This window comes from Bombina bombina, chromosome 1 (genome assembly GCF_027579735.1).
Source record: "Bombina bombina isolate aBomBom1 chromosome 1, aBomBom1.pri, whole genome shotgun sequence".
NCBI lineage: Eukaryota > Metazoa > Chordata > Amphibia > Anura > Bombinatoridae > Bombina > Bombina bombina.
The window spans coordinates 1,252,313,006-1,252,335,290 of record NC_069499.1 but is presented as its reverse complement, the minus strand read 5'-3'; the positions used below and the strand labels follow the sequence as shown (position 1 = coordinate 1,252,335,290).

The 22,285-nt window shown below is 39.3% G+C and overlaps 1 protein-coding gene across 1 annotated transcript in view; it reads right to left on the bottom strand.

Annotated features, from left to right (window-relative positions):
* The window catches only part of LOC128664299 (DNA topoisomerase 1-like), a 571,968-nt gene extending 549,924 nt beyond the window's left edge, over positions 1-22,044 (bottom strand). Inside the window, exon 1 of the mRNA XM_053719139.1 lies at positions 21,933-22,044. The gene's annotated coding sequence lies outside the window, so the exon portion shown is untranslated. The remainder of the gene's footprint in view (positions 1-21,932) is intronic.
* Between the last annotated feature and the right edge of the window lie 241 nt (positions 22,045-22,285).

Below are 22,285 nucleotides of genomic sequence, written 5' to 3'. Positions count from 1 at the left end.
TGACGTATGGGATATACATTCCTACCAGGAGGGGCAAAGTTTCCCAAACCTCAAAATGCCTATAAATACACCCCTTACCACACCCACAAATCAGTTTAACGTATAGCCAAGAAGTGGGGTGAAAAAAGTGCGAAGCATAAAAAAATAAGGAATTGGAATAATTGTGCTTTATACAAAAAAATCATAACCACCACAAAAAAGGGTGGGCCTCATGGACTCTTGCTAATATGAAAGAAATGAATTTATCAGGTAAGTTCTTACATAAATTATGTTTTCTTTCATGTAATTAGCAAGAGTCCATGAGCTAGTAACGTATGGGATAATGACTACCCAAGATGTGGATCTTCCACGCAAGAGTCACTAGAGAGGGAGGGATAAAATAAAGACAGCCAATTCCGCTGATAAAAATTCCACACCCAAAACAAAGTTTAAATCTTATAATGAAAAAAACTGAAATTATAAGCAGAAGAATCAAACTGAAACAGCTGCCTGAAGTACTTTTCTACCAAAAACTGCTTCAGAAGAAGAACACATCAAAATGGTAGAATTTAGTAAAAGTATGCAAAGAAGACCAAGTTGCTGCTTTGCAAATCTGATCAACCGAAGCTTCATTCCTAAACGCCCAGGAAGTAGAAACTGACCTAGTAGAATGAGCTGTAATCCTTTGAGGCGGAGTTTTACCTGACTCGACATAAGCATGATGAATTAAAGATTTCAACCAAGATGCCAAAGAAATGGCAGAAGCCTTCTGACCTTTCCTAGAACCAGAAAAGATAACAAATAGACTAGAAGTCTTTCGGAAATTCTTAGTAGCTTCAACATATTTCAAAGCTCTAACTACATCCAAAGAATGCAATGATTTCTCCTTAGAATTCTTAGGATTAGGACATAATGAAGGAACCACAATTTCTCTACTAATGTTGTTAGAATTCACAACCTTAGGTAAAAATTTAAAAGAAGTTCGCAACACCGCCTTATCCTGATGAAAAATCAGAAAAGGAGACTCACAAGAAAGAGCAGATAATTCAGAAACTCTTCTGGCAGAAGAGATGGCCAAAAGGAACAAAACTTTCCAAGAAAGTAATTTAATGTCCAAAGAATGCATAGGTTCAAACAGAGGAGCTTGAAGAGCCCCCAGAACCAAATTCAAACTCCAAGGAGGAGAAATTGACTTAATGACAGGTTTTATACAAACCAAAGCTTGTACAAAACAATGAATATCAGGAAGATTAGCAATCTTTCTGTGAAAAACAGAAAGAGCAGAGATTTGTCCTTTCAAGGAACTTGCAGACAAACCTTTGTCCAAACCATCCTGAAGAAACTGTAAAATTCTCGGAATTCTAAAAGAATGCCAGGAAAAATTATGAGAAAGACACCAAGAAATATAAGTCTTCCAGACTCTATAATATATCTCCCTAGATACAGATTTACGAGCCTGTAACATAGTATTAATCACAGAGTCAGAGAAACCTCTTTGACTAAGAATCAAGCGTTCAATCTCCATACCTTTAAATTTAAGGATTTGAGATCCTGATGGAAAAAAGGACCTTGTGACAGAAGGTCTGGTCTTAACGGAAGAGTCCACGGTTGGCAAGAGGCCATCCGGACAAGATCCGCATACCAAAACCTGTGAGGCCATGCTGGAGCCACCAGCAGAACAAACGAGCATTCCTTCAGAATCTTGGAGATTACTCTTGGAAGAAGAACTAGAGGCGGAAAGATATAGGCAGGATGATACTTCCAAGGAAGTGACAACGCATCCACTGCTTCCGCTTGAGGATCCCTGGACCTGGACAGATACCTGGGAAGTTTCTTGTTTAGATGAGAAGCCATCAGATCTATTTCTGGAAGACCCCACATTTGAACAATCTGAAGAAATACCTCTGGGTGAAGAGACCATTCGCCCGGATGTAACGTTTGGCAACTGAGATAATCCGCTTCCCAATTGTCTATACCTGGGATATGAACCGCAGAAACTAGACAGGAGCTGGATTCCACCCATACCAGAATTCGAGATACTTCTTTCATAGCCAGAGGACTGTGAGTCCCTCCTTGATGATTGATGTATGCCACAGTTGTGACATTGTCTGTCTGAAAACAAATGAATGATTCTCTCTTTAGAAGAGGCCAAGACTGAAGAGCTCTGAAAATTGCACGGAGTTCCAAAATATTGATTGGTAATCTCACCTCCTGAGATTCCCAAACCCCTTGTGCTGTCAGAGACCCCCACACAGCTCCCCAACCTGTAAGACTTGCATCTGTTGAAATTACAGTCCAGGTCGGAAGAACAAAAGAAGCCCCCTGAACTAAACAATGGTGATCTGTCCACCACGTCAGAGAGTGTCGTACAATCGGTTTTAAAGATATTAATTTTGATATCTTTGTGTAATCCCTGCACCACTGGTTCAGCATACAGAGCTGAAGAGGCCGCATGTGAAAACGAGCAAAGGGGATCGCGTCCGATGCAGCAGTCATAAGACCTAGAATTTCCATGCATAAGGCTACTGAAGGGAATGATTGTGACTGAAGGTTTCAACAAGCTGATATCAATTTTAGACGTCTCTTGTCTGTCAAAGATAGAGTCATGGACACTGAATCTGGAAACCTAAAAAGGTTACTTGTGTCTGAGGAATCAATGAACTTTTTGGTAAATTGATCCTCCAACCATGATTTTGAAGAAACACCACAAGTCGATTCGTATGAGATTCTGCTAAATGTGAAGACTGAGCAAGTACCAAGATATCGTCCAAATAAGGAAATACCACAATACCCTGTTCTCTGATTACAGACAGAAGGGCACCGAGAACCTTCGTAACAATTTTTGGAGCGGTAGCTAGGCCAAACGGCAGAGCCACAAACTGGTAATGCTTGTCTAGGAAAGAGAATCTCAGAAACTGATAGTGAGCTGGATGAATCGGAATATGCAGATATGCATCCTGTAAATCTATTGTAGACATATAATGCCCTTGCTGAACAAAATGCAGGATAGTCCTTACAGTTACCATTTTGAATGTTGGTATCCTTACATAACGATTCAATATTTTTAGATCCAGAACTGGTTTGAAGGAATTCTCCTTCTTTGGTACAATGAAGAGATTTGAATAAAACCCCAGTCCCTGTTCCAGAACTGGAACTGGCATAATTACTCCAGCCAACTCTAGATCTGAAATACATTTCAGAAATGCTTGAGCCTTTACTGGGACATGGGAAAGAAAAAATCTCTTTGCAGGAGGCCTTATCTTGAAGCCAATTCTGTACCCTTCTGAAACAATGTTCTGAATCCAAAGATTGTGAACGGAACTGATCCAAATTTCTTTGAAAAAACGTAATCTGCCCCCTATCAGATGAGCTGGAATGAGGGCCGCTCCTTCATGTGGACTTAGGAGCTGGCTTTGATTTTCTAAAAGGCTTGGATTTATTCCAGACTGGAGATGGTTTCCTAACTGATACCGCTCCTGAGGATGAAGGATCAGGTTTTTGTTCCTTGTTGTGACGAAAGGAACGAAAACGATTAGTAGACCTAAATTTACCTTTAGATTTTTTATCCTGTGGTAAAAAAGTTCCTTTCCCTCCAGTAACAGTTGAGATAATAGAATCCAACTGAGAACCAAACAATTTATTACCCTGGAAAGAAAGGGAAAGCAGAGTAGACTTAGAAGACATATCAGCATTCCAAGTTTTAAGCCATAAAGCTCTTCTAGCTAAAATAGCTAGAGACATATACCTGACATCAACTCTAATGATATCAAAGATGGCATCACAAATAAAATTATTAGCATGTTGAAGAAGAATAATAATGCTATGAGAATTATGATCTGTTACTTGTTGCGCTAAAGCTTCTAACCAAAAAGTTGAAGCTGCCGCAACATCCGCTAAAGATATAGCAGGTCTAAGAAGATTACCTGAACACAAGTAAGCTTTTCTTAGAAAGGATTCAATTTTCCTATCTAAAGGATCCTTAAAGGAAGTACCATCTGCCGTAGGAATAGTAGTACGCTTAGCAAGAGTAGAGACAGCCCCATCAACCTTAGGGATTTTGTCCCAAAACTCTAATCTGTCAGATGGCACAGGATATAATTGCTTAAAACGTTTAGAAGGAGTAAATGAATTACCCAAATTATTCCATTCCCTGGAAATTACTTCAGAAATAGCACTAGGGACAGGAAAAACGTCTGGAATAACTACAGGAGATTTAAAAACCTTATCTAAACGTTTAGATTTAGTATCAAGAGGACCAGAATCCTCAATTTCTAATGCAATTAGGACTTCTTTAAGTAAAGAACGAATATATTCCATTTTAAATAAATATGAAGATTTATCAGCATCAACCTCTGAGACAGAATCCTCTGAACCAGAGGAACCATTATCAGAATCAGAATGATGGTGTTCATTTAAAAATTCATCTGAAAAATGAGAAGTTTTAAAAGACTTTTTACGTTTACTAGAAGGAGGAATAACAGACATAGCCTTCTTAATGGATTTAGAAACAAAATCTCTTATGTTATCAGGAACACTCTGAGTATTAGATGTTGACGGAACAGCAACAGGTAATGTAACAGTACTAAAGGAAATATTATCTGCATTAACAAGTTTGTCATGACAAACAGTACAAACAACAGCTGGAGGAACAGATACCATAAGTTTACAGCAGATACACTTAGCTTTGGTAGCTCCAGCACCAGGCAGCGATTTTCCAGAAGTATCTTCTGACTCAGTTTCAACGTGGGACATCTTGCAATATGTAATAGAAAAAACAACATATAAAGCAAAATTGATCAAATTCCTTAAATGACAGTTTCAGGAATGGGAAAAAAATGCCAGTGAACAAGCTTCTAGCAACCAGAAGCAATAAATAATAAGACTTAAATAATGTGGAGACAATAGTGACGCCCATATTTTTTTAGCGCCAAAAATGACGCCCACATTATTTGGCGCCTAAATGCTTTTGGCGTCAAAAATGACGCCACATCCGGAACGCCGACACTTCCGGCGACACGTATGACGCCGGAAACAGAAAAAAAAATTGCGCCAAAAAAGTCCGCGCCAAGAATGACGCAATAAAATTAAGCATTTTCAGCCCCCGCGAGCCTAACAGCCCACAGGGGAAAAGTCAAATTTTAAGGTAAGAAAAAAATTGATTTATTCATATGCATTATCCCAAATATGAAACTGTCTGAAATAAGGGATGTTGAACATCCTGAGTCAAGGCAAATAAATGTTTGAATACATATATTTAGAACTTTATTAAAAAAGTGCCCAACCATAGCTTAGAGTGTCACAGAAAATAAGCTTACTTACTTACCCCAGGACACTCATCTACATGTTGTAGAAAGCCAAACCAGTACTGAAACGAAAATCAGCAGAGGTAATGGTATATAAATAAGAGTATATCGTCGATCTGAAAAGGGAGGTAAGAGATGAATCTCTACGACCGATAACAGAGAACCTATGAAATAGACCCCGTAGAAGGAGATCATTGAATTCAAATAGGCAATACTCTCTTCACATCCCTCTGACATTCACTGCACGCTGAGAGGAAAACCGGGCTCCAACCTGCTGCGGAGCGCATATCAACGTAGAATCTAGCACAAACTTACTTCACCACCTCCATAGGAGGCAAAGTTTGTAAAACTGATTTGTGGGTGTGGTGAGGGGTGTATTTATAGGCATTTTGAGGTTTGGGAAACTTTGCCCCTCCTGGTAGGAATGTATATCCCATACGTCACTAGCTCATGGACTCTTGCTAATTACATGAAAGAAAAATATTTTCGGAATTAAATTACATTAAAATATTAAGAGCATTGCAAGTTTTTCCCCCAACTATGCATACCTAAACATTTTATGAGCATATTAGTTTAACCCCTTAGTGACCAGGCCACTTTTCAATTTGTTGACCATCTGGGACCAAGGCTATTTTTGCATTTCTGCGATGTTTGTGTTTAACTGTTATTTTCCTCTTACTCATTTACTGTACCCACACATTATATACCGTTTTTCTCGCCATTAAATGGACTTTCTAAAGATACCATTATTTTCATCATATCTTATAATTTACTATAAAAAAATTATAAAATATTAGGAAAACATGAAAAAAACCACACTTTTTCTAACTTTCAGCCCCAAAATCTCTAACACATCTACAACCACCATAAAATACCAATGCTAAACAGTTTATAAATTTTGTCTTGAGTTTAGAAATACCCAGTGTTTACATGTTCTTTGCTTTTTTTGCAAGTTATAGGGCAATAAGTACAAGTAGCACTTTGCTATTTCAAAACCATGTTTTTTCAAAATTGGCGATAGTTACATTGTAACACCAATATCTGTCAGGAATCCCTGAATAACCCTTCAAATGTATATATTTTTTAAAAGAAGACAACCTAAGGTATTAAACTTGGGGTATTTTGACTTTTTTCATGCAACCATTTTACCACCAATCTATGCCAAAAAATTTTTTTGGGGGGGAAATAATTTGATTTTTTGACAAATAGCAATTTAAGAATACATTTACTGATAAAATGGTAAGGGTTACTGCCGAATAACACCCTAATATGTCTTCAGTAGATTCTCCTGGGTACAGTGATACCACCCATGTATAGGTGTGTCGGGTTCTCTGTGGGCTAAAAGCCCTTATTTTTAGAGAGCGCATTCAAGTTTTTCAACTTGGAATTTTCACATCGGTCATCATGCACCCATGTCCTATTTGGGACATTTCTGAAGCTGGCCAATGGAATTTACCCCCATCAAACCATATATTTTTGAAAAGTAGACACCCTAGGGTTTTTCAAATGCTGATATTTTAACACTTTCCATGCACTAATTCAACCACCAGTCTTTGTCAAACTTTTGGGTAGTCATTTTTTTGTGTTATTTTTCACACACATTGTACTTTAGGCATGGATTTTCAGTTCCTGTTATGTGTTACTGCCAAAAAACACCTCAATATGTGTTCAACAACCTCTCCTGAGTACAGTGATACCACCCATGTATAGGTGTTTTGGGTTCTCTGGGGGCTGAAAGGCCTTATTTTTAGGAAGCCCATTCCATTTTTTCCACTTTGAATTTTCACATCCCATGCACCCATGTCCTATTTAAGACATTTCTGAAGCCGGCCAATGTAATTTACCTCAATCAAACCATATATTTTTGAAAAGTAGACTTCCTAGGGTATTTCAAATGCAGGTATTTTAACACTTTCCATGCACTAATTTAACCACTAGTCTCTGTCAAACTATTGGGTATTCATATTTTTGTGTTATTGTTCACATACATTGTACTTTAGACATGGATTCACAGCTCCTGTTATGTGTTACTACCAAAGAAGACACCAATATGTGGTCACCAACATCTCCTGAGTTCAGTGATACCACCTATGCATAGGTTTGGTGGCTTGTTTGGGGGGTGCAATGCCAAATGTCTGACATGCGTTTGTGATTTTTTTTCACATTTAACATATTTTCTTTGCCTATCGTCTTTTTGGGGGGTCTTTTAACATACCCCAATTTATTTGTTTTCCATGAATGTGCATATATTTGAAAAGTTGACACCCCAAGGTATTGTATATGGTGTGCTTTGATGCCTTTGAAGCAACCGTTTTAGCCCAAAAAATTGGAGAAAGTGTATGGTGGTTATTTTTCAATTTTCATTTTTACAGACACATTGCTTTTTGACTATGATTTAGGAGAGACTGTTGTAAGTTATTGCAAAATACTACTTCAGGTTGTTTTCTGCAAGGCACCCTGAGTACACCTATGCCCCCCATGCATAGGTTTGCCAGGATTTTGGGAAGGTTATGTTACAAATTTATGACTTGTGATTTTAGTTATTAACAATGAGAGTATTTCTTCTGATAGGCCTATCTTTAGTTTGTGGCCTATCGCATACCCCACTTTTATTTATTGCCATGAAAGTGTATATTTTTTAAATGTTGACACCCCAAGGTATTGTATATGGTGTGCTTTGATGCCTTTGAAGCAACGGTTTTAGCCCAAAAAATTGGAGAAAGTGTATGGTGGTAATTTTTCAATTTTAATTTTTACAGACACATTGCTTTTTGACTATGATTTAGGAGAGACTGTTGTAAGTTATTACAAAAACATACTTCAGGTTGTTTTTTGCAAGGCACCCTGAGAACACCTATGTCCCCCATGCATAGGTTTGACAGGGGTTTTGGTTAAAAAAAAATAACAGGCCCAATTTTAGAAAAAAATAGAGTAGTGAAATGTAAAAATCTGGCACAGTAAAAGTAAAAAAAAAAAACCCATCTAACAGTAAACATAACCAAAAAAAAATATTTTTTTAAAAATTGACCATTGTATGGTACCGCTTGAAGCAGTCCCCAATGCAGAGTGCAGGCTGTCCAGGGCAATCAGGACAGTGATATATGGTGTCCCTTCTCTTCCCCCTCTTGGTACAGACTCTGCATTTTTTTTGTGGTTTCTGCTTTGCGGCAGTAGGGGGGATTTTAAAAATAAAATGAGTTGCCCCAACTCTGCTCTCTCCCATCACCGCCCGGGGAGCAGGTGCATCATGGTACAAAATCCCAGTAATAATCTGGAGCTGAAACTGTAAAAAAGTTTTTTTAACTCTGGGGTTTGCTTTTTTGAGCAACAAAAAAGCGTTGTGGGTTGCAATCTGCATTAGGTAAATTGCAACCTTTTTGTACCAGGCCCTTGTCTTCCGCATAATTAGGTAGGGCTGCAGCAGCTGATCAGCCAGATCAACCCCACCCATATGCCGGTTATAAGACTTGATGCACACTGGCTTCCTTATGATCTCAGCTCTGCCACGTACAGAAACCGCCACCGTCCTCTCTGTGTGGATGGTGGCAAGAAGGTATACATCCTTCTTGTCTCTGTACTTAAGTGCCAACAGCTCCTCTTGGCGCAGAGCTGAGGTCTCCCCCCTTCATAGCCGGGTGCGTACAAGTTGTCCTGGGAAACCTGCGCGGTTCTTTTTAATTGTACCGCAAGCTACTGTATCAAAGCAATACAGTAGCTTGAACAAAAGGACACTTGTATAAAAATTGTCTAAGTACAAGTGATACCCTTTGTTCATTAGGGGTAATATCAGGTCCCAGACAATCTTGCCAGTGGTTCCCATATGTTCTGGGCAACCTGGAGGGTCAAGGTGCCTATCCTTTCCCTCATACACCCGGAAGGCCTGAGTATACCCAGTCTCGCTGTCACAGAGCTTATACACCTTTACCCCATATCTGGAGCGTTTGGAAGGAATATACTGCTTGAATCCCAGCCTTCCCTTATACTTCATTAGGGATTCATCAACGCATATATTCCTTCCAGGTGTATAAGCCTCTGCAAACCTGGCAGAAAAGTGGGTTATCAGGGGGCGGATTTTATACAGCCTGTCAAATTGGGGATGCTCCCTAGGGGGGCACAGGCTGTTGTCACTGAAGTGCATGAAATGCAGAATCATTTCATACCTCTTCCTCGACATAGTCTGGGAGAAAATGGGGGTAGAGCAGATGGGGCTACTACTCCAGTAGGAGCAAATGGAGGGTTTCTTTATGATGCCCATCAGCATAGTCAATGCCCAGAATTTTTTGAATTCTGGCACATTGATGGGGGCCCATTGCTGCTTTGCCAAATATGTTCCAGGCTTTGCAGCACGGAACTGATGGGCATATAAATTAGTTTGGGCGACAATGTTCCCCAATATATCATCGCCCAGAAACACTTCCAGAAACTGCTGGGGGCTAAAACCTGCCACATCTATATTTATGCCAGCATTTGCTGTGAAGGGTGGGATATCTGGCCTCTGGAGATGAGGCGTTACCCACTCTTCAGCAGCAATGGCAGCAACACGCCTCCTTCTGGCAGGGGGGCTAGCAGGGGGGCTAGCAGCCACAGATACATCACTATCAGTTGAGACTGCATCTAGTGATGTATCTGAGCACATGGCAGGGTCAAAATTGGGGTCTGAGTCAGAAATAGAGGCATCTGACTCTGACGCAAGGATGGCATACGCCTCCTCAGCACTATATCTTTTCTGTGACATTTTTGTATCTGTCACAGAAAACAATTACTAAAAAAAATTAAATTAACTAAATTAATTAACTAAATTAACTAGCAAAAAAGTACAGCTATGCTACTGCCAGTGATTTATAGCGATCACTGGCAAGCTAGGGGTTAATGGCTCTGAAAATTAAATTAACTAAATGTTTATGAAAAGAGCCTTTGGGTTTTTAAGAAATTACAACAAAATTAACCCCTAAAAAAATGCACAGACAGCAAAAAAGTACAGCTATGCAACTGCCAGTTAATGGCTCTGAAAATTAAATTAAATTAACTAAATTAATTAACTAAATTAACTAGCAAAAAAGTACAGCTATGCTACTGCCAGTGATTTATAGCGATCACTGGCAAGCTAGGGGTTAATGGCTCTGAAAATTAAATTAAATTAACTAAATGTTTCTGAAAAGAGCCTTTGGGTTTTTAAAAAATTACAACAACAAAATTAACCCCTAAAAAATGCACAGACAGCAAAAAAGTACAGCTATGCAACTGCCAGTGATTTATAGCGATCACTGGCAAGCTAGGGGTTAATGGCTCTGAAAATTAAATTAAATTAACTAAATTAATTAACTAAATTAACTAGCAAAAAAGTACAGCTATGCTACTGCCAGTGATTTATAGCGATCACTGGCAAGCTAGGGGTTAATGGCTCTGAAAATTCAATTAAATTAACTAAATTAATTAACTAAATTAACTAGCAAAAAAGTACAGCTATGCTACTGCCAGTGATTTATAGCGATCACTGGCAAGCTAGGGGTTAATGGCTCTGAAAAGAGCCTTTGGTTCTATATTTTTTAACAAATAAAAGAAATAAATCTCTCTCTCTGCTAAATACAGGTCTCTCTCTCTCTCCAACAAAATGGCAAGTGAGGAGAGGGAGGGAGATCCACACTGATCATAGTCAATATTTACAAATATTGACATGATCAGACAAATGGGGTATTTTATTATTATTTTTTTTTTTAGGGTGGGAGGCTCAGATTGGGTGACCCTAGCTTGCCCCTATGATGATGCAGGCTAGGGACACCCCCAGAGGCCCCATGATGCACTGGGCATCGCCATCTTGGATGCCTAGTGAAGGGGGAAGGGGGGGCTATTTAGGGCTTTTTTTTATTTTATTCGTTTTTTTTTTTTTTTTTTCCTTTTATTTTACAACTAAGTACTAAGTGGGGAGTGATCAATCCGGTCCCGGCACTCGAGAACAGTATTGCAGGATGCCTAGACATCAAAGGCAAGCCTGCAATACTGTTAGAGCAGCTGGAAGCGATTTTGATCGCTTCCAGTGCTCTGTTAAACCGACGACGTATGCCATACGTCCTCGGTCGTTAAGTGCTTTTTTTCTGAGGACGTATGGCATACATCGTCTGTCGTTAAGGGGTTAATACACCTTTAATAAAAATAAGTAAAAAAAAAAAGTTTGAATATAAAAATACATTATAGCATTGTAATACAAAAGTATAACTTGGATATACTGTTATAACGACACAGTGGGACGACCATATAATCTTTTAGATTTTTATGCAGATATACCTGCACATTTACTCAAATTAATTTAGGGTTTCAGGATGATAGAATCTAGATATACAAAAAATATTGGCGATGTATATCAATAGCACTTCATTTATGAAGCAAACTGACAAATTAATTCAAGAGAAGTATTAGAAGCTCAGACAAGTTGAATGATTATTTCCTCATACAGGGATGTTTACAGTCAGCCATTATTGCAATCTGGCATGTAAATGCCATCCAGAATGCATAAATCAGCATTTTAAATGATGAAGTTGCAATGATCCTCCCTTTAGATGTCAATTTGTATTAATCTGTTTAATGAGCCTCTAAATTGCACTGATCAGTAGTTAGTAATTATGAAAAAAGAGAAAATATCAAATCTTCCAGTGTGACTTTCCACTTTAAACAGGAGGATCAGAAAATACTGTTAACACGTAAAAGGAAAATGAATCCAATGAAATTGAAATAGTTTTTTTAATTATGACTACTAGAATAATTATGTAATAAATTTGGCTCTCATCCAGAAACAATACTGGAATGTAAAAACTAATTGGTGCATCTAAAAAGCAGTATGTATTTAGATATGAATTTAATCCTAAATCATAAAATCAAGTCCTTTTATTTTTTTATTAAGAAGAGATGCTTGCAGCTCACGTTGAGATTATTCTACACACAGAGAGCCAGTCTGAGCACAAGCAAGGGCTGATTAGTTTAGTTTTGCTAGATCTGGAGATAATGTTATCTCCAGATCTAATTCTAAAAAAGCAGGTAGTGCCCTATTGTAATGGCAAAAAAAAAATGCTTTCCATTGGGGAAAATAGTTTTTGCAAATTTAAAAGAATTCTACGGAGCCCCGCTAGTGTCATCATTAGGGGAAAAAAAGTCGGTAATACAAAGTGCTCACGATGTACTACATTGTTAACACTGTATTAAGTAGTTACTACAATTCAACAATCATTAAGTCGTCCAAATGAAATAAGTATCCCAAATATGTGGTTAATTTGTGCACACAATCTTTTTAAACATGGCCACAGTCTGCATTCTCTTACTTATGCTCCATTTGACCACCCATCCAGTTATGCCTATGTTACAGAATGCGTAATGTATATTGAATTTAATATGGAATGTCAAATCAGTGTGTAAATACATTTTATTTACAAGAAAAATATGTAAACAATATATGCTAATTAAAAAAAATGAAATTTATGCTTACCTAAAACTTATTTCTTTCTCGACACGGTGAGTCCATGGATCAGCAATTACTGTTGGAAATATCACTCCTGGCCAGCAGGAGGAGGCAAAGAGCACCACAGCAAAGCTGTTAAAGGGACACTGTACCCAAAAATTATTTTGTGATTCAGATTGAGCATGACATTTTAAGCAACTTTCTAATTTACTCCTATTATCAAATTTTCTTCATTCTCTTGGTATCTTTATTTGAAATGCAAGAATGTAAGTTTAGATGCCGGCCCATTTTTAGTGAACAACCTGGGTTGTCCTTGCTGATTGGTGGATAAATTCATCAACCAATAAAAAAGTGCTGTCCAGAGTACTGAAACAAAAAAAAAAAGCTTAGATGCCTTCTTTTTCAAATAATGATAGAAAGAGAACAAATAAAAATTGATAATAGGAGTAAATTAGAAAGTTGCTTAAAATCGCATGCTCTTTCTGAATTACAAAAGAAAAAAATGTGGGTTCAGTGTCCCTTTAAGTATCACTTCCCTTCCCACAACCCCCATTCATTCAGCTGAAGGAAAAGGAGAGAAAGAAAGCAACACAAGGTGCAGAGGTGCCTGAGGTTTATATAAAAAAACTGTCTGAAACAGGGAGGACCGTGGACTCACCATGTCAAGAAAGAAAGAAATTTATCAGGTAAGCATAAATTCTGTTTTCTTTAAGACACGGTGAGTCCACAGATCAGCAATTACTATTGGGAATCAATACTCAAGCTAGAGGACACAGATAAGGGAGGGCAAGATAGGTAACAAACAGAAAGCACAACAGCTTGCAGAACCTTTATCCAAAAAGAAGCCTCAGCCGAGGCAAAAGTATCAAATTTATAGAATTTAGAAAAAAAGTGTGCAAAGACCAACAAGTCACAGCCTTACAAATCTGTTCTACAGAGGCCTCATTCTTGAAGGTCCAAGAGGAATAAGGATTAGAACAGAAGGAAGAAACAATTTCCTGGTTAATATTTCTGTCCGAAACAACCTTAGGAAGAAAACCAAACTTAGTATGGAGAACTGCCTTATCTGAATGAAAAATGAGATAAGGAGAACTACACTGCAAAGCTGAGAGTTGGGAAACCCTCTGAGCAGAAGAAATAGCAGTAAGAAACAAAACCTTCCAAGATAACAACTTAATATCTATGGAATGCATAGGCTCAAACGGAGCCTGTTGTAAAACTTTAATAACAAGGTTAAGGCTCCAAGGTGGAGCAACTGATTTGAATACAGGCCGGATTCTGAACAGGGCCTGACAAAAGGATTGAACATCCGGCATGTCCACCAGACGCTTGTGCAACAAAATGGATTAAGTGGAAATCTGACCCTTGAGGGTACTGACATATAATCCCTTCTCAAGACCTTCCTGGAGAAGAGACAAGATCCTAGGGATCCTGACCTTACTCCAAGAATATCCTTTAGACTCGCACCAATAAAGATATTTATGCCATATCTTATAAATCTTTCTAGTGACAGGCTTACAAGCCTGAATCATGGTCTCAATGACCGATTCAGAAAACCCACGCTCAGTTAATTAAGCATTCAATCTCCAAGCAGTCAGCTTCAGAGAAACGAGATTTAGATGAAGGAAAGGCCCCTGAAGCAGGTCGTCCTTCCTGAGCGGTAGTCTCCCCAGAGGTAGAGACAACATTTCTACTAGATCTGCATACCAGATCCTGCGAGGCCACGCAAGAGCGATTAGAATCACCAATGCTCTCTCCTGCTTGATCTTAGCAATGACTCGCAGGAAGGAGAGCAAACAGAGGAAAGAAATAAGCCAACCTGAAGTTCCAAGGAACTGCCAGAGCATCTATCAGAAAAGCTTGATGATCTCTTGACCTCGAGCCATATCTTGGAAGCTGTGTGTCCTGGCAAGACGCCATTAGATCCAAATCTGGTAATCCCCATTTGGTTGTTAACCTGGAGAACACTTCCGGATGGAGCTCCCACTCCCCATTGATGGAAAGTCGGTCTGCTCAGGAAGTCCGCTTCCCAACTGTCCACTCCTGGAATGTGGATAGCAGATAAGACAGCAATTGTGAGCTTCCGCCCACTGGATGATCCATGACATCTTCATGGCTCAGAGTTCCTCCTTGGTGGTTGATGTAGGCCACTGAGGTTATGTTGTCTGTCTGGAACCTGATGAACCTGGCTAGGGCCAGTTAAGGCCAAGCTGTCAAAGCATTGAAAATAGCTCTCAACTCCAGAATGTTTATGGGGAGAGCAGATTCCTCCTGACACCAAAGTCCCTGCACCTTCAATGAGTCCCATACTGCTCCCCAAACCAGCAAGCTGGCATCTGTGGTTACAATTACCCACGAGGGTCTATGGAAACATGTCCCTTGGGACAGATTTTCTTGCGACAGCCAGGGAGTACCTTGAAGATTGATCCAGAACTATTTTCTGAGATAGATCTGTATAATCCCTGTTACACTGAGCGAGCATGCATAGCTGCAGGGGTCTCAAATGGAACCATGCGAACAGAACTATGTCCATGGAAGCCACCATCAACCCGATTGCCTCCATGCATTGGGCTACTGATGGTCATGCCATCGACTGCAGAGACAGACAAACTGACAGAATCTTGGCTCTTCTGACCTCCGTCAGAAATATTTTCATTACTAGAGAATCTATAATGGTTCCTAGGAAGATCACCCTTGTAGTTGGAACAAGAGAACTTTTCTCCAGATTGACCTTCCAACCGTGGGAACGAAGAAACTCCAACAAGATCCTTGTGTGAGATTCTGCTAGCTGCAAGGATGGTGCCTGAACCAGCATGTCATCCAGATAAGGTGCCAATGAAATTCCCCTGGGCCCGAATTACTACCAATAGAGCTCCCAGATCCTTTGAGTAGACTGGGTGTTGTGGCAAGGCCAAATGGAAGCGCTACAAATTTATAGTGCTTGTCTAGATAGGCAAACATCAGATATTTGTGATGGTCCCTGTGAATGGGCACATGCAGGCACGCATCCTTCAGGTCTATGGTTGACATGAATTGACCCTCTTGAATCAGAGGCAGAATGGAGTGGATAGTCTCCATTTTGAAGGATGGTACTCTGAGGAATTTGTTAAGTAACTTTAAATCTAAAATTGGGCCTGAAAGTTCCTGCTTTTTTGGGAACCACAAACAGGTTGGAGTAAAACCCCAGACCCTGTTTCTGCCTTGGAACAGGCACTATCACTCCCAAGAGGGAAAGGTCCTGTACACATTTCATGATGGCCTCTCTTTTTATCTGGTCTACAAATAACCTTGAGAGCTGGAGCCTGCCCCTGGGAGGAAAAGTCTTGAACTCTAACTTATACCACTGGGAAACTATGTCCACTGCCCACGGGTCCAGAACATCTTTCCCAGGCTTGCGCAAACAGAGAGAGTCTGCCCCACACTTGATCCGGTCCCGGATCGGGGCCAACCCTTCATGCTGATTTGGATTCATCTGCAGGTTTCTTAGATTGCTTCACCTTGTTCCAAGACTGACCAGGCTTCCAAGAGGGCTTTTATTGATCTTGTTTGGAAGAGGCCTTTACAAAAGGAAATTAAAATTATCCTGACGTCCCTTCATCTTGTTCTTCTTGTCTTGAGGCAGAAAGGATCCTTTACTACCCGTGATATTGGAAATAAAGCTGGACTGAACAAGGTCTTACCCTTGTGAAGGATTGCCAAATTTAAAAGAAACCTCAGCAGACCAAGATTTAAGCCATAGTGCTCTACGCGCTAAGATTGCAAAGCCAGATTTTTTGGCCCCAAACTAAATGGCTTGTAAGGAAGTGTCAGTGATAAAGGAGTTAGCTAACTTTAGAGCCTTTATCCTATCCTGAATTTCCTCCAAAGGAGTTTCTGCCTGAAGAGATTCAGACAGGGCGTCAACCAATAGGCTGCCGCATTGGTTACTGTGGCAATGCACACTGCCAGTTGCCATTGTAACCCTGATGAGTATACATTTTCTTTAAAAAGGCCTCCAGCTTTTTATCCATAGGATCTTTGAATGAGCAACTGTCCTCAATAGGAATAGTAGTTCTCTTTGCCAAAGTGGAAATCGCCCCTTCCACCTTTGGAAACGTCTGCCATGACTCATTTATGGAGTTGGCCACCGGGAACATCTTCCTAAAGACATGAGAGGGGGAGAAAAGGTATCCCTGGTCTTTCCCATTCCCGGGTAGGGTTGACAACGATAGGCACATCGGAGCACTCAAGGGTAGCCAAAACCTCCTTTAATAGAACACGGAGGTGTTCAAGTTTAAACCTGAAGGAAACCATTTCATCATCAGAAGGAATTACACTATCCTAATCTGAGATTTCCTCCTCAGAGGCTACTGAAGTATCCTCTTCCAATTTATGGGAAAGAGCAACTTGGTTAGCCTGTACAGGATCTGATACCTTACTATCCGATTCACTAGACTTCCTCTTACATTTCCCCTGCAGCAAGGGAATGGCAGCTAGCGCCTCAAGATATCGCTGAGGACACAGAGGCAGCAATCTCTGTCTTCAAAAAAACTCCATCAAGAGTCTACGAGGAACTGCAGCGCACTGCTGGAGACAGTAAAGATGCTTGGAGTACTTGAGGAGGAAACTGTGGCATTGCTTGAACAGACTCCTGAGAGAATGGTGGTTCAGTAACAAAAAAGTCTGTCTTTATACATCAAGGTTCTTTCAATACAAAAACCATAAAAAGTCAAAGGAGGTTCAACATGGGCACTCAAACAAATTTTGCACTCTACTTCAGGCATTGACACTTAGTCCATTTTTGCAAAAATCAAAGTAAATAACAAAAAAAAAAATTTTTTAAATTAATTTACCGTCTATTAAATTTAATACAAAAAAAAAAAAGTCAGACATCGGTTGCGGGATCCGCAACTAAAACAGAAAGCCTCCCCCTATGCAAACAGTTCAACTTTCACAAAAGTTCTTTATATAATGCAGTTAGAGAACGTCTGGCCCCTCTACACCTCAGCGTTAAGCTGGGGTGCCTACCTGAACCTTGTCACAAATAGTGAGAGACTGGACTCTGGAACAAACACGGTATTCCACTGCGTGTGCAACCGCCATAAACTAAGAACAGGGAAAGGGTGCAAAGTTACAGCGCGCTTTCAAGTCTGAGAAGAGCTTTGCCTGCCCCTGTGATGTCACAGAATGGCCGCTAAACGGACCGCAACACAATATAAAACTAGTATTGAGTCTGCCCCCTCCTAAGAAAATAACATCTGATACCAGAAGTTAAAACACTGAGCCACCAATAATAAAAAACATACACAAAAAGCTTTTTATTTTTAAAACACACACCGTAACGTAGCAGAGCCCTGCAACCTGTCCAAAATATCCTGAACTCAGGATAACTTACCCCTATAACGATGCAGAGACTTTACTCAAGTGCCAGGAATTCTGATAAATTGTTCAAAAATGGCACTTACCTGCACCTCTGTCCGACAGGATGACATTTTACCAGCATGAGAGGAAGCCACTCCTCACAGAAACCCAGGGCCGCCATCAGGGGGTGACAGGGGTGACAGCAGTCAGGGGCCCGGCCGGGATTGAGGGCCCCGGGCTCACTGCTGACATTAAAAAAAATAAAAAATTGTTGCTAAGCCGGGCCCGGTTGTGCCTGATGACATTACTGTCTCCAAGCTCCGCCTACCCACCAACCCTCACCTGAGACTGACTGCCTGGACTGCAATGCTGCTGACTGACTGGAATTGCTGAGTGTCACTCATGTCACTGACTCCTACTCTGTCTCCTAGTTGGATTTTTTTATTGGTTAGGGGACAGGGATTAGGGGCGGGACGATAGTGTGCGCCGCTGCATGGGACTACTGGCCAGACACACAGCACACTTTCACATGTGATGCGATGCAGGCAGACGCAGTGGAACGCACTTGACAAGTTGTCGACAGTGTACTACTGTTAACTCAGTCAGAGCAGCTAAGCAGTCGCTTCACCTCACTTAGCCCCTGGAGACATCACAACAACAAGCAACTCAATTAGTCAGGTCCTCACACCAGCCATCAGGTAAGGAGAAAGCAGAGCCGGTAGTAGGGACCATGTAGACAGTCAGACCGACTAGTAGAGTCATCACAGAGTAATGGATTATGATAATGATGATTTTATATTTATTTTTAATTATTTAACTGCAGCAAAGGGTTAGCATTATCACTGTGGGATGTCAGTGTTTATTGTGCGGCTTAGAGACAGTTCTGGCTGGGCAAGTAACCCTAATGCCAGGCTGTAGTACCAGAGTTTGTTGTCAGAGTAAGATGCACCTCACTGGCTCTTGAGCTGAGCCATACAAAGGAGCTGTCATTTTTAATGAGATATAAAGAGCATGCATCAATTTCATTAAGTTCCAGCCTCAAAAATATGAACCTTTATGAAAAATGTGCCAAATATGTCATGTCTGTCTTTTTATAGGAGGTACATTTTAAATCTTGATTGAGATCTTGGCTAAAGTTTTTCTTTTTCTTTTAATACTTATGCAATCACCTAATCTAAGGGATTCTAAACTGAATCTGTTGGCACTCTACAAATAACCGGCGATAATAATAAACCCATTTTCTTTTTTTTGTAAAGCCTTATTTTACTATTTTCTATTTGGTTTTCCTTTTTTTTTTTATGTAAAATTGTCAGTTGCCAAGCTATAATTGAAAGATGGCTGAGATGCTATACAAGGGCCAGGGGGCAAGACACAGTGGCCAAGACAGAGGGCACGGGGGGGGGGCTAAAAACTAAAAAATTTCTAGTGACAGCCCTGCAGAGACCTATGGATCGAAGAAGAAACAGAGTAAGCCTACTCTGGTATTCTGTTAGAGGGTAGCAACTTGTCAGGAAAATTCAGTGAGGCCCACTCCACATGTTCCAGACTGCTTAAAAGCTACCACAGCCCTACTGAAGAGACTAACGTAGAGTACAACTAAACCCAGTAGAAAGGGAAGATCAGAGCAAGCCTGCTCTGGCTTCAAAATAAAAAAATCTTGATAGAAGAATCTGACACCTAAATTTCACCTCCTCCTTGCACTGAAGGCAAAGAGAATGACTGGGGGTTGTGGAAAGGGAAGTGATACTTAAAGGGACACTGAACACAAATGTTTTCTTTGGTGATTCAGATAGAGCATGCAAATTTAAGCAACTTTCTAATTTACTCCTATTATCAATGTTTCTTCATTCTCTTGATATCTTTATTTGAAAAAAAAGGCACCTAAGCTTTTTTCTTGGATCAGAACTCTGGACAGCAGTTTTGATTGGTGGATGAATTTATCCACCAATCAGCAAGGACAACCTAGGTTGTTCACCAAAAATGGGCCGGCATTTAAGCTTACATTCTTGCATTTCAAATAAAGATACCAAGAGAATTATGAAAATGTGATAATAGGAGTAAATTAGAAAGTTGCTTAAAATGTCATGCTCTATCTGAATCACAAAAGAAAAAATTTGGGTTCAGGGTCCCTTTAACAGCTTTGCTGTGGTGCTTTTTGCCTCCTCCTGCTTGCCAGGAGTGATATTCCCAACAGTAATTGCTGATCCGTGGATTCACCATGTCTTAAGAAAAACACATTTTTCATATCATCCTTACAATGCCACACAATAGACAACAATGTATTGCATGGCTGCCATTTTTTTTATGTGGTTGCAACTTATGCTTAGCAAACAGAAAGCTTTATTAAAATTGTGATTTCATCTTTTTTTTGTTATTCTTAGAGAATGGAGATATTTAAAGGGACAATAAAGTAAAAAATTGATTAGATAGAATTTTAAACAAAATTTCTATTTTATTTCCATTTTGAGTTTTGTTTATTTGTCTTGGTATCTTTTGTTTAAGAGTAATCTTAGGTGAGCCTTTAGGCATCTGGCAGTAGTGTTTGTGACATTGTCTATAGCATAATTATACTTAGGGCTCCATTTAAGAAGCTACAAATGTGGCTTCAGAGCGCCTTCGGCTGCAGGCCTCTTAAAGGGACATGAAACCCAAAATGTTTCTCTTTCATGATTCAGATAGAGAATACAATTTTAAAAAAAAGTTTCCAATTTACTTTTATCAAATGTGCTTCATTCTCATGTTTTTCTTTGTTGAAGCGATATCTATATAGGTAGTGTGCAGTGCACATATCTGGAGCACTACATGACAGGAAATTGTTCTGACATCTAGTACTCTTGATAAGGTATAATATTGTTGCGAAGCTGCTGCTATATAGTGACGCAGTCACATGCACACTGATGAGCTTACCTTCCTGTTGTTCAACAAAGTATAAAAAGAAAAAGGTAAATTTGATACTAGAAGTGAATTGCAAAGTTGTTTAAAATTGTATGTTCTCTATCTGAATCATGAATGTACAAATTTTGTGTTTTAGGTCCCTTTAACCTATACGCCAACTATAAAAGTGGCATTATTCAACCCCCCAACATCTTTGACCAAGAAGATTGACAGTCTTGTACATGACTGAAAACTTGAAAGCAGCACATGAATGTTAAATGGCTATAAAAGTAGACAAACGTTTCTGCATTTAAAGGGACATGAAAACCAATTTTTTTCTTTCATCATTTAGAAAGAGCATACAATTATAAACAACTTTCTAATTTACTTCTATTATCTAATTTGCTTCATTCTCTTGATATTCTTTGCTGAAAAGCATATCTAGATATGCTTAGTAGCTGCTGATTGGTAGCTGCACATAGATGCCTCCTGTGATTGGTTCACCGTGTGCATTGCTATTTCTTCATTAATGTATATCTAAAGAATGAAGCAAATTAGGTAATAGAAGTAAATTGGAATGTTGTTTAAAATTGTATTCTCTACCTTAATCATGAAAGAAAATTTTGGGTATAGTGTCCCTTTAAGGTATTTTCTAAAGGCAGTAAGTGCTTTAATACATTTGAGTCGCAGTGTTTGAGTTACTAATAGTGGGATAAACCAATATGTTTATCAATACAATTTGAAGAGTGAAGATCAAAAAAAATGAATAATATTCAAGTAAATGATTTTTGCTAAGATAAGAAAGGGTTGGCTACTCAGCATAGCAATGAAAAAGTATTCCTAGAATTTTCAAACACCCTCTTTGTAAATTCTTCAGTACTATTCCATGTATTGAAATAGTCAGTTTAAAAAAACTGCGATCCTTTAAAATGCTTATGTGTGATTTCCACATTTTAAGAGATGATTTATATGATAGAAGATAAAATTACCATCATAATAAAACTTGACATCTGATGTTAGGGGATCATAAGGTGGAGCAAACACCGGACCTTTATGTTCCAAAAACTTCCACTTAACACCATCTTCGTACTTTTCTTCCTCCCACCTACAATAAATATTAAACATTACATTTCCATACAATCTGTTGGGAAACATCTTCAAGACAAACAACCTTACCAAAAGTGGAAATAGATATGTGCTATAAGAAGGTTCTCACATTGCAAATACCATTAGAATATTTTTACAGCTCTTAGAAAGATTGACTAAAACAGCATGATTTTTTTAGCAGATTTATTTATTTATTTCCATATGCAGAGAGAAAATGAATTAATAACACCGGCAT